Source organism: Urocampus carinirostris, chromosome 4 (genome assembly GCF_059441175.1).
Source record: "Urocampus carinirostris isolate Australia breed hairy pipefish chromosome 4, RoL_Ucar_1.0, whole genome shotgun sequence".
Lineage (NCBI taxonomy): Eukaryota > Metazoa > Chordata > Actinopteri > Syngnathiformes > Syngnathidae > Urocampus > Urocampus carinirostris.
In genome coordinates, this window is record NC_142352.1 from 46,070,433 (window position 1) to 46,086,496 (window position 16,064).

Below are 16,064 nucleotides of genomic sequence, written 5' to 3' on the forward strand. Positions count from 1 at the left end.
ACATTGTTGCAGTAGTCAGCTGTTTCTACACTGTAGTGGTTTTTGCATTCACCTCAAACTAGAAAGGTCACCGATTCGATACCAGGTTTCTAACAATAACAACTGGTGTCACCTTCTAGCTGATCATATTCTGCCTTTTGTTAGTTTTCGAAACTACCCAACTACTTTGTTTGTGGCGCTTTCATAGTGAAACAACAGTCAGTTGTTTCCAAATTAGGGTGATGATATCATTTGCCTCACAGGAGAAAGGTCCCTGATTTGGCACTGGGTGGAAGCATCCCATTGGTTTCACATTTGAACTGAAAAAATGAGTTTTTCGGAACGATTCTTAACTACCTGATCAATTTGTCTGTGGCTCTTTCATATTTTTGACATATCAGCTGTTTCCATAGTGTAGTGGTTATCACGGTCGCCTTACACGCAATAGGTCCCTGGTTCGAAACCAGGTGGAAACAATCTGAATACCCTTATGATTTAAAAAAACACCCTTTTTTACAGCGATTCGAAACTAACTACTTTGAGTTTGGCTCTTTCATATTGTTGCAGCAGTCAGCTGTTTCTACACTGTAGTGGTTAACACATTTACCTTAAACTAGAAAGGTCACCGATTCGATACCAAGTTGCAACAATAACGACTGGTGTCACCTTCTAGCTGATCATATTCTGCCTTTTGTTTGTTTTCGAAACTACCCAACTACTTTGTTTGTGGCGCTTTCATAGTGAAACAACAGTCAGCTGTTTCCAAATTAGGGTGATGATATCATTTGCCTCACAGGAGAAAGGTCCCTGATTTGGCACTGGGTGGAAGCATCCCATTGGTTTCACATTTGAACTGAAAAAATGAGTTTTTCGGAACGATTCTTAACTACCTGATCAATTTGTCTGTGGCTCTTTCATATTTTTGACATATCAGCTGTTTCCATAGTGTAGTGGTTATCACGATCGCCTTACACGCGATAGATCCCTGGTTCGAGACCAGGTGGAAACAATCTGAATACCCTTATGATTTAAAAAAACACCCTTTTTTACAGCGATTCGAAACTAACTACTTTGAGTTTGGCTCTTTCATATTGTTGCAGCAGTCAGCTGTTTCTACACTGTAGTGGTTAACACATTTACCTTAAACTAGAAAGGTCACCGATTCGATACCAAATTGCAACAATAACCACTGGTGTCACCTTCTAGCTGATCATATTCTGCCTTTTGTTAGTTTTCGAAACTACCTAACTACTTTGTTTGTGGCGCTTTCATAGTGAAACAACAGTCAGCTGATTCCAAATTAGGGTGATGATATCATTTGCCTCACAGGAGAAAGGTCCCTGATTTGGCACTGGGTGGAAGCATCCCATTGGTTTCACATTTGAACTGAAAAAATGAGTTTTTCGGAACGATTCTTAAGTACCTGATCAATTTGTCTGTGGCTCTTTCATATTCTTGACATATCAGCTGTTTCCATAGTGTAGTGGTTATCACGATCGCCTTACACGCGATAGATCCCTGGTTCGAGACCAGGTGGAAACAATCTGAATACCCTTTTTGATTTAAAAAAACACCCTTTTTTACAGCAATTCGAAACTAACTACTTTGAGTTTGGCTCTTTCACATTGTTGCAGTAGTCAGCTGCTTCTACACTGTAGTGGTTTTCACATTCACCTCAAACTAGAAAGGTCACCGATTCGATACCAGGTTTCTAACAATAACAACTGGTGTCACCTTCTAGCTGATCATATTCTGCCTTTTGTTAGTTTTCGAAACTACCCAACTACTTTGTTTGTGGCGCTTTCATAGTGAAACAACAGTCAGCTGTTTCCAAAGTAGGGTGATGATATCATTTGCCTCACAGGAGAAAGGTCCCTGATTTGGCACAGGGTGGAAGCATCCCATTGGTTTCACATTTGAACCGAAAAAATGAGTTTTTCGGAACGATTCTTAACTACCTGATAAATTTGTCTGTGGCCCTTTCATATTTTTGACATATCAGCTGTTTCCATAGTGTAGTGGTTATCACACTCGCCTAACACGCGATAGGTCCCTGGTTCGAAACCAGGTGGAAACATTCTGAATACACTTTTTGAGTTAAAAAAACACCCTTTTTTCCAGCAATTCGAAACTAACTACTTTGAGTTTGGCTCGTTCACATTGTTGCAGTAGTCAGCTGTTTCTACACTGTAGTGGTTTTTGCATTCACCTCAAACTAGAAAGGTCACCGATTCGATACCAGGTTTCTAACAATAACAACTGGTGTCACCTTCTAGCTGATCATATTCTGCCTTTTGTTAGTTTTCGAAACTACCCAACTACTTTGTTTGTGGCGCTTTCATAGTGAAACAACAGTCAGCTGTTTCCAAATTAGGGTGATGATATCATTTGCCTCACAGGAGAAAGGTCCCTGATTTGGCACTGGGTGGAAGCATCCCATTGGTTTCACATTTGAACTGAAAAAATGAGTTTTTCGGAACGATTCTTAACTACCTGATCAATTTGTCTGTGGCTCTTTCATATTTTTGACATATCAGCTGTTTCCATAGTGTAGTGGTTATCACGATCGCCTTACACGCGATAGATCCCTGGTTCGAGACCAGGTGGAAACAATCTGAATACCCTTATGATTTAAAAAAACACCCTTTTTTACAGCGATTCGAAACTAACTACTTTGAGTTTGGCTCTTTCATATTGTTGCAGCAGTCAGCTGTTTCTACACTGTAGTGGTTAGCACATTTACCTTAAACTAGAAAGGTCACCGATTCGATACTAAGTTGCAACAATAACGACTGGTGTCACCTTCTAGCTGATCATATTCTGCCTTTTGTTAGTTTTCGAAACTACCCAACTACTTTGTTTGTGGCGCTTTCATAGTGAAACAACAGTCAGCTGTTTCCAAATTAGGGTGATGATATCATTTGCCTCACAGGAGAAAGGTCCCTGATTTGGCACTGGGTGGAAGCATCCCATTGGTTTCACATTTGAACTGAAAAAAATGAGTTTTTCGGAACGATTCTTAACTACCTGATCAATTTGTCTGTGGCTCTTTCATATTTTTGACATATCAGCTGTTTCCATAGTGTAGTGGTTATCACGGTCGCCTTACACGCAATAGGTTCCTGGTTCGAAACCAGGTGGAAACAATCTGAATACCCTTATGATTTAAAAAAACACCCTTTTTTACAGCGATTCGAAACTAACTACTTTGAGTTTGGCTCTTTCATATTGTTGCAGCAGTCAGCTGTTTCTACACTGTAGTGGTTAACACATTTACCTTAAACTAGAAAGGTCACCGATTCGATACCAAGTTGCAACAATAACGACTGGTGTCACCTTCTAGCTGATCATATTCTGCCTTTTGTTAGTTTTCAAAACTACCCAACTACTTTGTTTGTGGCGCTTTCATAGTGAAACAACAGTCAGCTGTTTCCCAATTAGGGTGATGATCACATTTGCCTCACAGGAGAAAGGTCCCTGATTTGGCACTGGGTGGAAGCATCCCATTGGTTTCACATTTGAACTGAAAAAATGAGTTTTTCGGAACGATTCTTAACTACCTGATCAATTTGTCTGTGGCTCTTTCATATTTTTGACATATCAGCTGTTTCCATAGTGTAGTGGTTATCGCACTTGCCTAACACGCGATAGGTCCCTTGTTCGAAACCAGGTGGAAATATTCTGAATACACTTTTTGAGTTAAAAAAAACACCCTTTTTTACAGCAATTCGAAACTAACTACTTTGAGTTTGGCTCTTTCACATTGTTGCAGTAGTCAGCTGCTTCTACACTGTAGTGGTTTTCACATTCACCTCAAACTAGAAAGGTCACCGATTCGATACCAGGTTTCTAACAATAACAACTGGTGTCACCTTCTAGCTGATCATATTCTGCCTTTTGTTAGTTTTCGAAACTACCCAACTACTTTGTTTGTGGCGCTTTCATAGTGAAACAACAGTCAGCTGTTTCCAAATTAGGGTGATGATATCATTTGCCTCACAGGAGAAAGGTCCCTGATTTGGCACTGGGTGGAAGCATCCCATTGGTTTCACATTTGAACTGAAAAAATGAGTTTTTCGGAACGATTCTTAACTACCTGATCAATTTGTCTGTGGCTCTTTCATATTTTTGACATATCAGCTGTTTCCATAGTGTAGTGGTTATCACGATCGCCTTACACGCGATAGGTCCCTGGTTCGAAACCAGGTGGAAACAATCTGAATACCCTTATGATTTAAAAAAACACCCTTTTTTACAGCGATTCGAAACTAACTACTTTGAGTTTGGCTCTTTCATATTGTTGCAGCAGTCAGCTGTTTCTACACTGTAGTGGTTAACACATTTACCTTAAACTAGAAAGGTCACCGATTCGATACCAAGTTGCAACAATAACGACTGGTGTCACCTTCTAGCTGATCATATTCTGCCTTTTGTTAGTTTTCGAAACTACCCAACTACTTTGTTTGTGGCGCTTTCATAGTGAAACAACAGTCAGCTGTTTCCAAATTAGGGTGATGATATCATTTGCCTCACAGGAGAAAGGTCCCTGATTTGGCACTGGGTGGAAGCATCCCATTGGTTTCACATTTGAACTGAAAAAATGAGTTTTTCGGAACGATTCTTAACTACCTGATCAATTTGTCTGTGGCTCTTTCATATTTTTGACATATCAGCTGTTTCCATAGTGTAGTGGTTATCACGGTCGCCTTACACGCAATAGGTCCCTGGTTCGAAACCAGTTGGAAACAATCTGAATACCCTTATGATTTAAAAAAACACCCTTTTTTACAGCGATTCGAAACTAACTACTTTGAGTTTGGCTCTTTCATATTGTTGCAGCAGTCAGCTGTTTCTACACTGTAGTGGTTAACACATTTACCTTAAACTAGAAAGGTCACCGATTCGATACCAAGTTGCAACAATAACGACTGGTGTCACCTTCTAGCTGATCATATTCTGCCTTTTGTTTGTTTTCGAAACTACCCAACTACTTTGTTTGTGGCGCTTTCATAGTGAAACAACAGTCAGCTGTTTCCAAATTAGGGTGATGATATCATTTGCCTCACAGGAGAAAGGTCCCTGATTTGGCACTGGGTGGAAGCATCCCATTGGTTTCACATTTGAACTGAAAAAATGAGTTTTTCGGAACGATTCTTAACTACCTGATCAATTTGTCTGTGGCTCTTTCATATTTTTGACATATCAGCTGTTTCCATAGTGTAGTGGTTATCACGATCGCCTTACACGCGATAGGTCCCTGGTTCGAAACCAGGTGGAAATATTCTGAATACACTTTTTGAGTTAAAAAAAACACCCTTTTTTACAGCAATTCGAAACTAACTACTTTGAGTTTGGCTCTTTCACATTGTTGCAGTAGTCAGCTGTTTCTACACTGTAGTGGTTTTTGCATTCACCTCAAACTAGAAAGGTCACCGATTCGATACTAGGTTTCTAACAATAACAACTGGTGTCACTTTCTAGCTGATCATATTCTGCCTTTTGTTAGTTTTCGAAACTACCCAACTACTTTGTTTGTGGCGCTTTCATAGTGAAACAACAGTCAGCTGTTTCCAAATTAGGGTGATGATATCATTTGCCTCACAGGAGAAAGGTCCCTGATTTGGCACTGGGTGGAAGCATCCCATTGGTTTCACATTTGAACTGAAAAAATGAGTTTTTCGGAACGATTCTTAACTACCTGATCAATTTGTCTGTGGCTCTTTCATATTTTTGACATATCAGCTGTTTCCATAGTGTAGTGGTTATCACGATCGCCTTACACGCGATAGGTCCCTGGTTCGAAACCAGGTGGAAACAATCTGAATACCCTTATGATTTAAAAAAACACCCTTTTTTACAGCGATTCGAAACTAACTACTTTGAGTTTGGCTCTTTCATATTGTTGCAGCAGTCAGCTGTTTCTACACTGTAGTGGTTAACACATTTACCTTAAACTAGAAAGGTCACCGATTCGATACCAAGTTGCAACAATAACGACTGGTGTCACCTTCTAGCTGATCATATTCTGCCTTTTGTTAGTTTTCGAAACTACCCAACTACTTTGTTTGTGGCGCTTTCATAGTGAAACAACAGTCAGCTGTTTCCAAAGTAGGGTGATGATATCATTTGCCTCACAGGAGAAAGGTCCCTGATTTGGCACAGGGTGGAAGCATCCCATTGGTTTCACATTTGAACCGAAAAAATGAGTTTTTCGGAACGATTCTTAACTACCTGATAAATTTGTCTGTGGCCCTTTCATATTTTTGACATATCAGCTGTTTCCATAGTGTAGTGGTTATCACACTCGCCTAACACGCGATAGGTCCCTGGTTCGAAACCAGGTGGAAACATTCTGAATACACTTTTTGAGTTAAAAAAACACCCTTTTTTCCAGCAATTCGAAACTAACTACTTTGAGTTTGGCTCGTTCACATTGTTGCAGTAGTCAGCTGTTTCTACACTGTAGTGGTTTTTGCATTCACCTCAAACTAGAAAGGTCACCGATTCGATACCAGGTTTCTAACAATAACAACTGGTGTCACCTTCTAGCTGATCATATTCTGCCTTTTGTTAGTTTTCGAAACTACCCAACTACTTTGTTTGTGGCGCTTTCATAGTGAAACAACAGTCAGTTGTTTCCAAATTAGGGTGATGATATCATTTGCCTCACAGGAGAAAGGTCCCTGATTTGGCACTGGGTGGAAGCATCCCATTGGTTTCACATTTGAACTGAAAAAATGAGTTTTTCGGAACGATTCTTAACTACCTGATCAATTTGTCTGTGGCTCTTTCATATTTTTGACATATCAGCTGTTTCCATAGTGTAGTGGTTATCACGATCGCCTTACACGCGATAGATCCCTGGTTCGAGACCAGGTGGAAACAATCTGAATACCCTTATGATTTAAAAAAACACCCTTTTTTACAGCGATTCGAAACTAACTACTTTGAGTTTGGCTCTTTCATATTGTTGCAGCAGTCAGCTGTTTCTACACTGTAGTGGTTAGCACATTTACCTTAAACTAGAAAGGTCACCGATTCGATACTAAGTTGCAACAATAACGACTGGTGTCACCTTCTAGCTGATCATATTCTGCCTTTTGTTAGTTTTCGAAACTACCCAACTACTTTGTTTGTGGCGCTTTCATAGTGAAACAACAGTCAGCTGTTTCCAAATTAGGGTGATGATATCATTTGCCTCACAGGAGAAAGGTCCCTGATTTGGCACTGGGTGGAAGCATCCCATTGGTTTCACATTTGAACTGAAAAAAATGAGTTTTTCGGAACGATTCTTAACTACCTGATCAATTTGTCTGTGGCTCTTTCATATTTTTGACATATCAGCTGTTTCCATAGTGTAGTGGTTATCACGGTCGCCTTACACGCAATAGGTTCCTGGTTCGAAACCAGGTGGAAACAATCTGAATACCCTTATGATTTAAAAAAACACCCTTTTTTACAGCGATTCGAAACTAACTACTTTGAGTTTGGCTCTTTCATATTGTTGCAGCAGTCAGCTGTTTCTACACTGTAGTGGTTAACACATTTACCTTAAACTAGAAAGGTCACCGATTCGATACCAAGTTGCAACAATAACGACTGGTGTCACCTTCTAGCTGATCATATTCTGCCTTTTGTTAGTTTTCAAAACTACCCAACTACTTTGTTTGTGGCGCTTTCATAGTGAAACAACAGTCAGCTGTTTCCCAATTAGGGTGATGATCACATTTGCCTCACAGGAGAAAGGTCCCTGATTTGGCACTGGGTGGAAGCATCCCATTGGTTTCACATTTGAACTGAAAAAATGAGTTTTTCGGAACGATTCTTAACTACCTGATCAATTTGTCTGTGGCTCTTTCATATTTTTGACATATCAGCTGTTTCCATAGTGTAGTGGTTATCGCACTTGCCTAACACGCGATAGGTCCCTTGTTCGAAACCAGGTGGAAATATTCTGAATACACTTTTTGAGTTAAAAAAAACACCCTTTTTTACAGCAATTCGAAACTAACTACTTTGAGTTTGGCTCTTTCACATTGTTGCAGTAGTCAGCTGCTTCTACACTGTAGTGGTTTTCACATTCACCTCAAACTAGAAAGGTCACCGATTCGATACCAGGTTTCTAACAATAACAACTGGTGTCACCTTCTAGCTGATCATATTCTGCCTTTTGTTAGTTTTCGAAACTACCCAACTACTTTGTTTGTGGCGCTTTCATAGTGAAACAACAGTCAGCTGTTTCCAAATTAGGGTGATGATATCATTTGCCTCACAGGAGAAAGGTCCCTGATTTGGCACTGGGTGGAAGCATCCCATTGGTTTCACATTTGAACTGAAAAAATGAGTTTTTCGGAACGATTCTTAACTACCTGATCAATTTGTCTGTGGCTCTTTCATATTTTTGACATATCAGCTGTTTCCATAGTGTAGTGGTTATCACGATCGCCTTACACGCGATAGGTCCCTGGTTCGAAACCAGGTGGAAACAATCTGAATACCCTTATGATTTAAAAAAACACCCTTTTTTACAGCGATTCGAAACTAACTACTTTGAGTTTGGCTCTTTCATATTGTTGCAGCAGTCAGCTGTTTCTACACTGTAGTGGTTAACACATTTACCTTAAACTAGAAAGGTCACCGATTCGATACCAAGTTGCAACAATAACGACTGGTGTCACCTTCTAGCTGATCATATTCTGCCTTTTGTTAGTTTTCGAAACTACCCAACTACTTTGTTTGTGGCGCTTTCATAGTGAAACAACAGTCAGCTGTTTCCAAATTAGGGTGATGATATCATTTGCCTCACAGGAGAAAGGTCCCTGATTTGGCACTGGGTGGAAGCATCCCATTGGTTTCACATTTGAACTGAAAAAATGAGTTTTTCGGAACGATTCTTAACTACCTGATCAATTTGTCTGTGGCTCTTTCATATTTTTGACATATCAGCTGTTTCCATAGTGTAGTGGTTATCACGGTCGCCTTACACGCAATAGGTCCCTGGTTCGAAACCAGTTGGAAACAATCTGAATACCCTTATGATTTAAAAAAACACCCTTTTTTACAGCGATTCGAAACTAACTACTTTGAGTTTGGCTCTTTCATATTGTTGCAGCAGTCAGCTGTTTCTACACTGTAGTGGTTAACACATTTACCTTAAACTAGAAAGGTCACCGATTCGATACCAAGTTGCAACAATAACGACTGGTGTCACCTTCTAGCTGATCATATTCTGCCTTTTGTTTGTTTTCGAAACTACCCAACTACTTTGTTTGTGGCGCTTTCATAGTGAAACAACAGTCAGCTGTTTCCAAATTAGGGTGATGATATCATTTGCCTCACAGGAGAAAGGTCCCTGATTTGGCACTGGGTGGAAGCATCCCATTGGTTTCACAATTGAACTGAAAAAATGAGTTTTTCGGAACGATTCTTAACTACCTGATCAATTTGTCTGTGGCTCTTTCATATTTTTGACATATCAGCTGTTTCCATAGTGTAGTGGTTATCACGATCGCCTTACACGCGATAGGTCCCTGGTTCGAAACCAGGTGGAAATATTCTGAATACACTTTTTGAGTTAAAAAAAACACCCTTTTTTACAGCAATTCGAAACTAACTACTTTGAGTTTGGCTCTTTCACATTGTTGCAGTAGTCAGCTGTTTCTACACTGTAGTGGTTTTTGCATTCACCTCAAACTAGAAAGGTCACCGATTCGATACTAGGTTTCTAACAATAACAACTGGTGTCACTTTCTAGCTGATCATATTCTGCCTTTTGTTAGTTTTCGAAACTACCCAACTACTTTGTTTGTGGCGCTTTCATAGTGAAACAACAGTCAGCTGTTTCCAAATTAGGGTGATGATATCATTTGCCTCACAGGAGAAAGGTCCCTGATTTGGCACTGGGTGGAAGCATCCCATTGGTTTCACATTTGAACTGAAAAAATGAGTTTTTCGGAACGATTCTTAACTACCTGATCAATTTGTCTGTGGCTCTTTCATATTTTTGACATATCAGCTGTTTCCATAGTGTAGTGGTTATCACGATCGCCTTACACGCGATAGGTCCCTGGTTCGAAACCAGGTGGAAACAATCTGAATACCCTTATGATTTAAAAAAACACCCTTTTTTACAGCGATTCGAAACTAACTACTTTGAGTTTGGCTCTTTCATATTGTTGCAGCAGTCAGCTGTTTCTACACTGTAGTGGTTAACACATTTACCTTAAACTAGAAAGGTCACCGATTCGATACCAAGTTGCAACAATAACGACTGGTGTCACCTTCTAGCTGATCATATTCTGCCTTTTGTTAGTTTTCGAAACTACCCAACTACTTTGTTTGTGGCGCTTTCATAGTGAAACAACAGTCAGCTGTTTCCAAATTAGGGTGATGATATCATTTGCCTCACAGGAGAAAGGTCCCTGATTTGGCACTGGGTGGAAGCATCCCATTGGTTTCACATTTGAACTGAAAAAATGAGTTTTTCGGAACGATTCTTAACTACCTGATCAATTTGTCTGTGGCTCTTTCATATTTTTGACATATCAGCTGTTTCCATAGTGTAGTGGTTATCACGGTCGCCTTACACCCAATAGGTCCCTGGTTCGAAACCAGTTGGAAACAATCTGAATACCCTTATGATTTAAAAAAACACCCTTTTTTACAGCGATTCGAAACTAACTACTTTGAGTTTGGCTCTTTCATATTGTTGCAGCAGTCAGCTGTTTCTACACTGTAGTGGTTAACACATTTACCTTAAACTAGAAAGGTCACCGATTCGATACCAAGTTGCAACAATAACGACTGGTGTCACCTTCTAGCTGATCATATTCTGCCTTTTGTTTGTTTTCGAAACTACCCAACTACTTTGTTTGTGGCGCTTTCATAGTGAAACAACAGTCAGCTGTTTCCAAATTAGGGTGATGATATCATTTGCCTCACAGGAGAAAGGTCCCTGATTTGGCACTGGGTGGAAGCATCCCATTGGTTTCACATTTGAACTGAAAAAATGAGTTTTTCGGAACGATTCTTAACTACCTGATCAATTTGTCTGTGGCTCTTTCATATTTTTGACATATCAGCTGTTTCCATAGTGTAGTGGTTATCACGATCGCCTTACACGCGATAGGTCCCTGGTTCGAAACCAGGTGGAAATATTCTGAATACACTTTTTGAGTTAAAAAAAACACCCTTTTTTACAGCAATTCGAAACTAACTACTTTGAGTTTGGCTCTTTCACATTGTTGCAGTAGTCAGCTGTTTCTACACTGTAGTGGTTTTTGCATTCACCTCAAACTAGAAAGGTCACCGATTCGATACTAGGTTTCTAACAATAACAACTGGTGTCACTTTCTAGCTGATCATATTCTGCCTTTTGTTAGTTTTCGAAACTACCCAACTACTTTGTTTGTGGCGCTTTCATAGTGAAACAACAGTCAGCTGTTTCCAAATTAGGGTGATGATATCATTTGCCTCACAGGAGAAAGGTCCCTGATTTGGCACTGGGTGGAAGCATCCCATTGGTTTCACATTTGAACTGAAAAAATGAGTTTTTCGGAACGATTCTTAAGTACCTGATCAATTTGTCTGTGGCTCTTTCATATTCTTGACATATCAGCTGTTTCCATAGTGTAGTGGTTATCACGATCGCCTCACACGCGATAGGTCACTGGTTCGAAACCAGGTGGAAACATTCTAAATACCCTTTTTGATTTAAAAAAACACCCTTTTTTACAGCAATTCGAAACTAACTACTTTGAGTTTGGCTCTTTCACATTGTTGCAGTAGTCAGCTGCTTCTACACTGTAGTGGTTTTCACATTCACCTCAAACTAGAAAGGTCACCGATTCGATACCAGGTTTCTAACAATAACAACTGGTGTCACCTTCTAGCTGATCATATTCTGCCTTTTGTTAGTTTTCGAAACTACCCAACTACTTTGTTTGTGGCGCTTTCATAGTGAAACAACAGTCAGCTGTTTCCAAAGTAGGGTGATGATATCATTTGCCTCACAGGAGAAAGGTCCCTGATTTGGCACAGGGTGGAAGCATCCCATTGGTTTCACATTTGAACCGAAAAAATGAGTTTTTCGGAACGATTCTTAACTACCTGATAAATTTGTCTGTGGCCCTTTCATATTTTTGACATATCAGCTGTTTCCATAGTGTAGTGGTTATCACACTCGCCTAACACGCGATAGGTCCCTGGTTCGAAACCAGGTGGAAACATTCTGAATACACTTTTTGAGTTAAAAAAACACCCTTTTTTCCAGCAATTCGAAACTAACTACTTTGAGTTTGGCTCGTTCACATTGTTGCAGTAGTCAGCTGTTTCTACACTGTAGTGGTTTTTGCATTCACCTCAAACTAGAAAGGTCACCGATTCGATACCAGGTTTCTAACAATAACAACTGGTGTCACCTTCTAGCTGATCATATTCTGCCTTTTGTTAGTTTTCGAAACTACCCAACTACTTTGTTTGTGGCGCTTTCATAGTGAAACAACAGTCAGTTGTTTCCAAATTAGGGTGATGATATCATTTGCCTCACAGGAGAAAGGTCCCTGATTTGGCACTGGGTGGAAGCATCCCATTGGTTTCACATTTGAACTGAAAAAATGAGTTTTTCGGAACGATTCTTAACTACCTGATCAATTTGTCTGTGGCTCTTTCATATTTTTGACATATCAGCTGTTTCCATAGTGTAGTGGTTATCACGGTCGCCTTGCACGCAATAGGTCCCTGGTTCGAAACCAGGTGGAAACAATCTGAATACCCTTATGATTTAAAAAAACACCCTTTTTTACAGCGATTCGAAACTAACTACTTTGAGTTTGGCTCTTTCATATTGTTGCAGCAGTCAGCTGTTTCTACACTGTAGTGGTTAACACATTTACCTTAAACTAGAAAGGTCACCGATTCGATACCAAGTTGCAACAATAACGACTGGTGTCACCTTCTAGCTGATCATATTCTGCCTTTTGTTTGTTTTCGAAACTACCCAACTACTTTGTTTGTGGCGCTTTCATAGTGAAACAACAGTCAGCTGTTTCCAAATTAGGGTGATGATATCATTTGCCTCACAGGAGAAAGGTCCCTGATTTGGCACTGGGTGGAAGCATCCCATTGGTTTCACATTTGAACTGAAAAAATGAGTTTTTCGGAACGATTCTTAACTACCTGATCAATTTGTCTGTGGCTCTTTCATATTTTTGACATATCAGCTGTTTCCATAGTGTAGTGGTTATCACGATCGCCTTACACGCGATAGATCCCTGGTTCGAGACCAGGTGGAAACAATCTGAATACCCTTATGATTTAAAAAAACACCCTTTTTTACAGCGATTCGAAACTAACTACTTTGAGTTTGGCTCTTTCATATTGTTGCAGCAGTCAGCTGTTTCTACACTGTAGTGGTTAGCACATTTACCTTAAACTAGAAAGGTCACCGATTCGATACCAAGTTGCAACAATAACGACTGGTGTCACCTTCTAGCTGATCATATTCTGCCTTTTGTTAGTTTTCGAAACTACCCAACTACTTTGTTTGTGGCGCTTTCATAGTGAAACAACAGTCAGCGGTTTCCAAATTAGGGTGATGATATCATTTGCCTCACAGGAGAAAGGTCCCTGATTTGGCACTGGGTGGAAGCATCCCATTGGTTTCAGATTTGAACTGAAAAAAATGAGTTTTTCGGAACGATTCTTAACTACCTGATCAATTTGTCTGTGGCTCTTTCATATTTTTGACATATCAGCTGTTTCCATAGTGTAGTGATTATCACGGTCGCCTTACACGCAATAGGTCCCTGGTTCGAAACCAGGTGGAAACAATCTGAATACCCTTATGATTTAAAAAAACACCCTTTTTTACAGCGATTCGAAACTAACTACTTTGAGTTTGGCTCTTTCATATTGTTGCAGCAGTCAGCTGTTTCTACACTGTAGTGGTTAACACATTTACCTTAAACTAGAAAGGTCACCGATTCGATACCAAGTTGCAACAATAACGACTGGTGTCACCTTCTAGCTGATCATATTCTGCCTTTTGTTAGTTTTCAAAACTACCCAACTACTTTGTTTGTGGCGCTTTCATAGTGAAACAACAGTCAGCTGTTTCCCAATTAGGGTGATGATCACATTTGCCTCACAGGAGAAAGGTCCCTGATTTGGCACTGGGTGGAAGCATCCCATTGGTTTCACATTTGAACTGAAAAAATGAGTTTTTCGGAACGATTCTTAACTACCTGATCAATTTGTCTGTGGCTCTTTCATATTTTTGACATATCAGCTGTTTCCATAGTGTAGTGGTTATCGCACTTGCCTAACACGCGATAGGTCCCTGGTTCGAAACCAGGTGGAAATATTCTGAATACACTTTTTGAGTTAAAAAAAACACCCTTTTTTACAGCAATTCGAAACTAACTACTTTGAGTTTGGCTCTTTCACATTGTTCCAGTAGTCAGCTGTTTCTACAGTGTAGTGGTTTTTGCATTCACCTCAAACTAGAAAGGTCACCGATTCGATACTAGGTTTCTAACAATAACAACTGGTGTCACTTTCTAGCTGATCATATTCTGCCTTTTGTTAGTTTTCGAAACTACCCAACTACTTTGTTTGTGGCGCTTTCATAGTGAAACAACAGTCAGCTGTTTCCAAATTAGGGTGATGATATCATTTGCCTCACAGGAGAAAGGTCCCTGATTTGGCACTGGGTGGAAGCATCCCATTGGTTTCACATTTGAACTGAAAAAATGAGTTTTTCGGAACGATTCTTAACTACCTGATCAATTTGTCTGTGGCTCTTTCATATTTTTGACATATCAGCAGTTTCCATAGTGTAGTGGTTATCACGATCGCCTCACACGCGATAGGTCCCTGGTTCGAAACCAGGTGGAAACATTCTGAATACCCTTTATTATTTAAAAAAAACTCCCTTTTTTACAGCGATTCGAAATTAAATATTTTGAGTTTGGCTCTTTCATATTGTTGCAGCAGTCAGCTGTTTCTACACTGTAGTGGTTATCACATTCACCTTAAACTAGAAAGGTCACCGATTCGATACCAGGTTTCTAACAATAACAACTGGTGTCACCTTCTAGCTGATCATATTCTGCCTTTTGTTAGTTTTCGAAACTACCCAACTACTTTGTTTGTGGCGCTTTCATAGTGAAACAACAGTCAGCTGTTTCCAAAGTAGGGTGATGATATCATTTGCCTCACAGGAGAAAGGTCCCTGATTTGGCACAGGGTGGAAGCATCCCATTGGTTTCACATTTGAACCGAAAAAATGAGTTTTTCGGAACGATTCTTAACTACCTGATAAATTTGTCTGTGGCTCTTTCATATTTTTGACATATCAGCTGTTTCCATAGTGTAGTGGTTATCACACTCGCCTAACACGCGATAGGTCCCTGGTTCGAAACCAGGTGGAAACAATCTGAATACCCTTATGATTTAAAAAAACACCCTTTTTTACAGCGATTCGAAACTAACTACTTTGAGTTTGGCTCTTTCATATTGTTGCAGCAGTCAGCTGTTTCTACACTGTAGTGGTTAACACATTTACCTTAAACTAAAAAGGTCACCGATTCGATACCAAGTTGCAACAATAACGACTGGTGTCACCTTCTAGCTGATCATATTCTGCCTTTTGTTAGTTTTCAAAACTACCCAACTACTTTGTTTGTGGCGCTTTCATAGTGAAACAACAGTCAGCTGTTTCCCAATTAGGGTGATGATCACATTTGCCTCACAGGAGAAAGGTCCCTGATTTGGCACTGGGTGGAAGCATCCCATTGGTTTCACATTTGAACTGAAAAAATGAGTTTTTCGGAACGATTCTTAACTACCTGATCAATTTGTCTGTGGCTCTTTCATATTTTTGACATATCAGCTGTTTCCATAGTGTAGTGGTTATCGCACTTGCCTAACACGCGATAGGTCCCTGGTTCGAAACCAGGTGGAAATATTCTGAATACACTTTTTGAGTTAAAAAAAACACCCTTTTTTACAGCAATTCGAAACTAACTACTTTGAGTTTGGCTCTTTCACATTGTTGCAGTAGTCAGCTGTTTCTACAGTGTAGT

General features: G+C 39.8%; 20 non-coding genes across 20 annotated transcripts; all 20 read left to right on the forward strand.

The window, feature by feature from the left end:
• The first annotated feature begins 382 nt into the window (after positions 1-382).
• On the forward strand, positions 383-455 carry trnav-uac (transfer RNA valine (anticodon UAC)). Its single transcript has one exon. It is a non-coding gene; the product is annotated as a tRNA-Val (tRNA).
• Positions 456-915: 460 nt separating this feature from the next.
• On the forward strand, positions 916-988 carry trnav-uac (transfer RNA valine (anticodon UAC)). The gene has a single exon. It is a non-coding gene; the product is annotated as a tRNA-Val (tRNA).
• A 460-nt stretch (positions 989-1,448) lies between these two features.
• trnav-uac (transfer RNA valine (anticodon UAC)) lies at positions 1,449-1,521 on the forward strand. The gene has a single exon. It is a non-coding gene; the product is annotated as a tRNA-Val (tRNA).
• Positions 1,522-1,983: 462 nt separating this feature from the next.
• On the forward strand, positions 1,984-2,056 carry trnav-aac (transfer RNA valine (anticodon AAC)). The gene has a single exon. It is a non-coding gene; the product is annotated as a tRNA-Val (tRNA).
• A 462-nt stretch (positions 2,057-2,518) lies between these two features.
• trnav-uac (transfer RNA valine (anticodon UAC)) lies at positions 2,519-2,591 on the forward strand. The gene has a single exon. It is a non-coding gene; the product is annotated as a tRNA-Val (tRNA).
• A 1,530-nt stretch (positions 2,592-4,121) lies between these two features.
• trnav-uac (transfer RNA valine (anticodon UAC)) lies at positions 4,122-4,194 on the forward strand. Its single transcript has one exon. It is a non-coding gene; the product is annotated as a tRNA-Val (tRNA).
• Positions 4,195-5,187: 993 nt separating this feature from the next.
• trnav-uac (transfer RNA valine (anticodon UAC)) lies at positions 5,188-5,260 on the forward strand. Its single transcript has one exon. It is a non-coding gene; the product is annotated as a tRNA-Val (tRNA).
• Positions 5,261-5,723: 463 nt separating this feature from the next.
• trnav-uac (transfer RNA valine (anticodon UAC)) lies at positions 5,724-5,796 on the forward strand. The gene has a single exon. It is a non-coding gene; the product is annotated as a tRNA-Val (tRNA).
• Positions 5,797-6,256: 460 nt separating this feature from the next.
• Positions 6,257-6,329, forward strand: trnav-aac (transfer RNA valine (anticodon AAC)). Its single transcript has one exon. It is a non-coding gene; the product is annotated as a tRNA-Val (tRNA).
• Positions 6,330-6,791: 462 nt separating this feature from the next.
• On the forward strand, positions 6,792-6,864 carry trnav-uac (transfer RNA valine (anticodon UAC)). The gene has a single exon. It is a non-coding gene; the product is annotated as a tRNA-Val (tRNA).
• A 1,530-nt stretch (positions 6,865-8,394) lies between these two features.
• Positions 8,395-8,467, forward strand: trnav-uac (transfer RNA valine (anticodon UAC)). Its single transcript has one exon. It is a non-coding gene; the product is annotated as a tRNA-Val (tRNA).
• A 993-nt stretch (positions 8,468-9,460) lies between these two features.
• Positions 9,461-9,533, forward strand: trnav-uac (transfer RNA valine (anticodon UAC)). Its single transcript has one exon. It is a non-coding gene; the product is annotated as a tRNA-Val (tRNA).
• Positions 9,534-9,996: 463 nt separating this feature from the next.
• On the forward strand, positions 9,997-10,069 carry trnav-uac (transfer RNA valine (anticodon UAC)). The gene has a single exon. It is a non-coding gene; the product is annotated as a tRNA-Val (tRNA).
• Positions 10,070-11,062: 993 nt separating this feature from the next.
• trnav-uac (transfer RNA valine (anticodon UAC)) lies at positions 11,063-11,135 on the forward strand. Its single transcript has one exon. It is a non-coding gene; the product is annotated as a tRNA-Val (tRNA).
• Positions 11,136-11,598: 463 nt separating this feature from the next.
• On the forward strand, positions 11,599-11,671 carry trnav-cac (transfer RNA valine (anticodon CAC)). Its single transcript has one exon. It is a non-coding gene; the product is annotated as a tRNA-Val (tRNA).
• A 462-nt stretch (positions 11,672-12,133) lies between these two features.
• Positions 12,134-12,206, forward strand: trnav-aac (transfer RNA valine (anticodon AAC)). Its single transcript has one exon. It is a non-coding gene; the product is annotated as a tRNA-Val (tRNA).
• A 462-nt stretch (positions 12,207-12,668) lies between these two features.
• Positions 12,669-12,741, forward strand: trnaa-ugc (transfer RNA alanine (anticodon UGC)). The gene has a single exon. It is a non-coding gene; the product is annotated as a tRNA-Ala (tRNA).
• A 460-nt stretch (positions 12,742-13,201) lies between these two features.
• On the forward strand, positions 13,202-13,274 carry trnav-uac (transfer RNA valine (anticodon UAC)). Its single transcript has one exon. It is a non-coding gene; the product is annotated as a tRNA-Val (tRNA).
• Positions 13,275-14,804: 1,530 nt separating this feature from the next.
• On the forward strand, positions 14,805-14,877 carry trnav-cac (transfer RNA valine (anticodon CAC)). The gene has a single exon. It is a non-coding gene; the product is annotated as a tRNA-Val (tRNA).
• A 463-nt stretch (positions 14,878-15,340) lies between these two features.
• Positions 15,341-15,413, forward strand: trnav-aac (transfer RNA valine (anticodon AAC)). The gene has a single exon. It is a non-coding gene; the product is annotated as a tRNA-Val (tRNA).
• Positions 15,414-16,064: the final 651 nt, after the last annotated feature.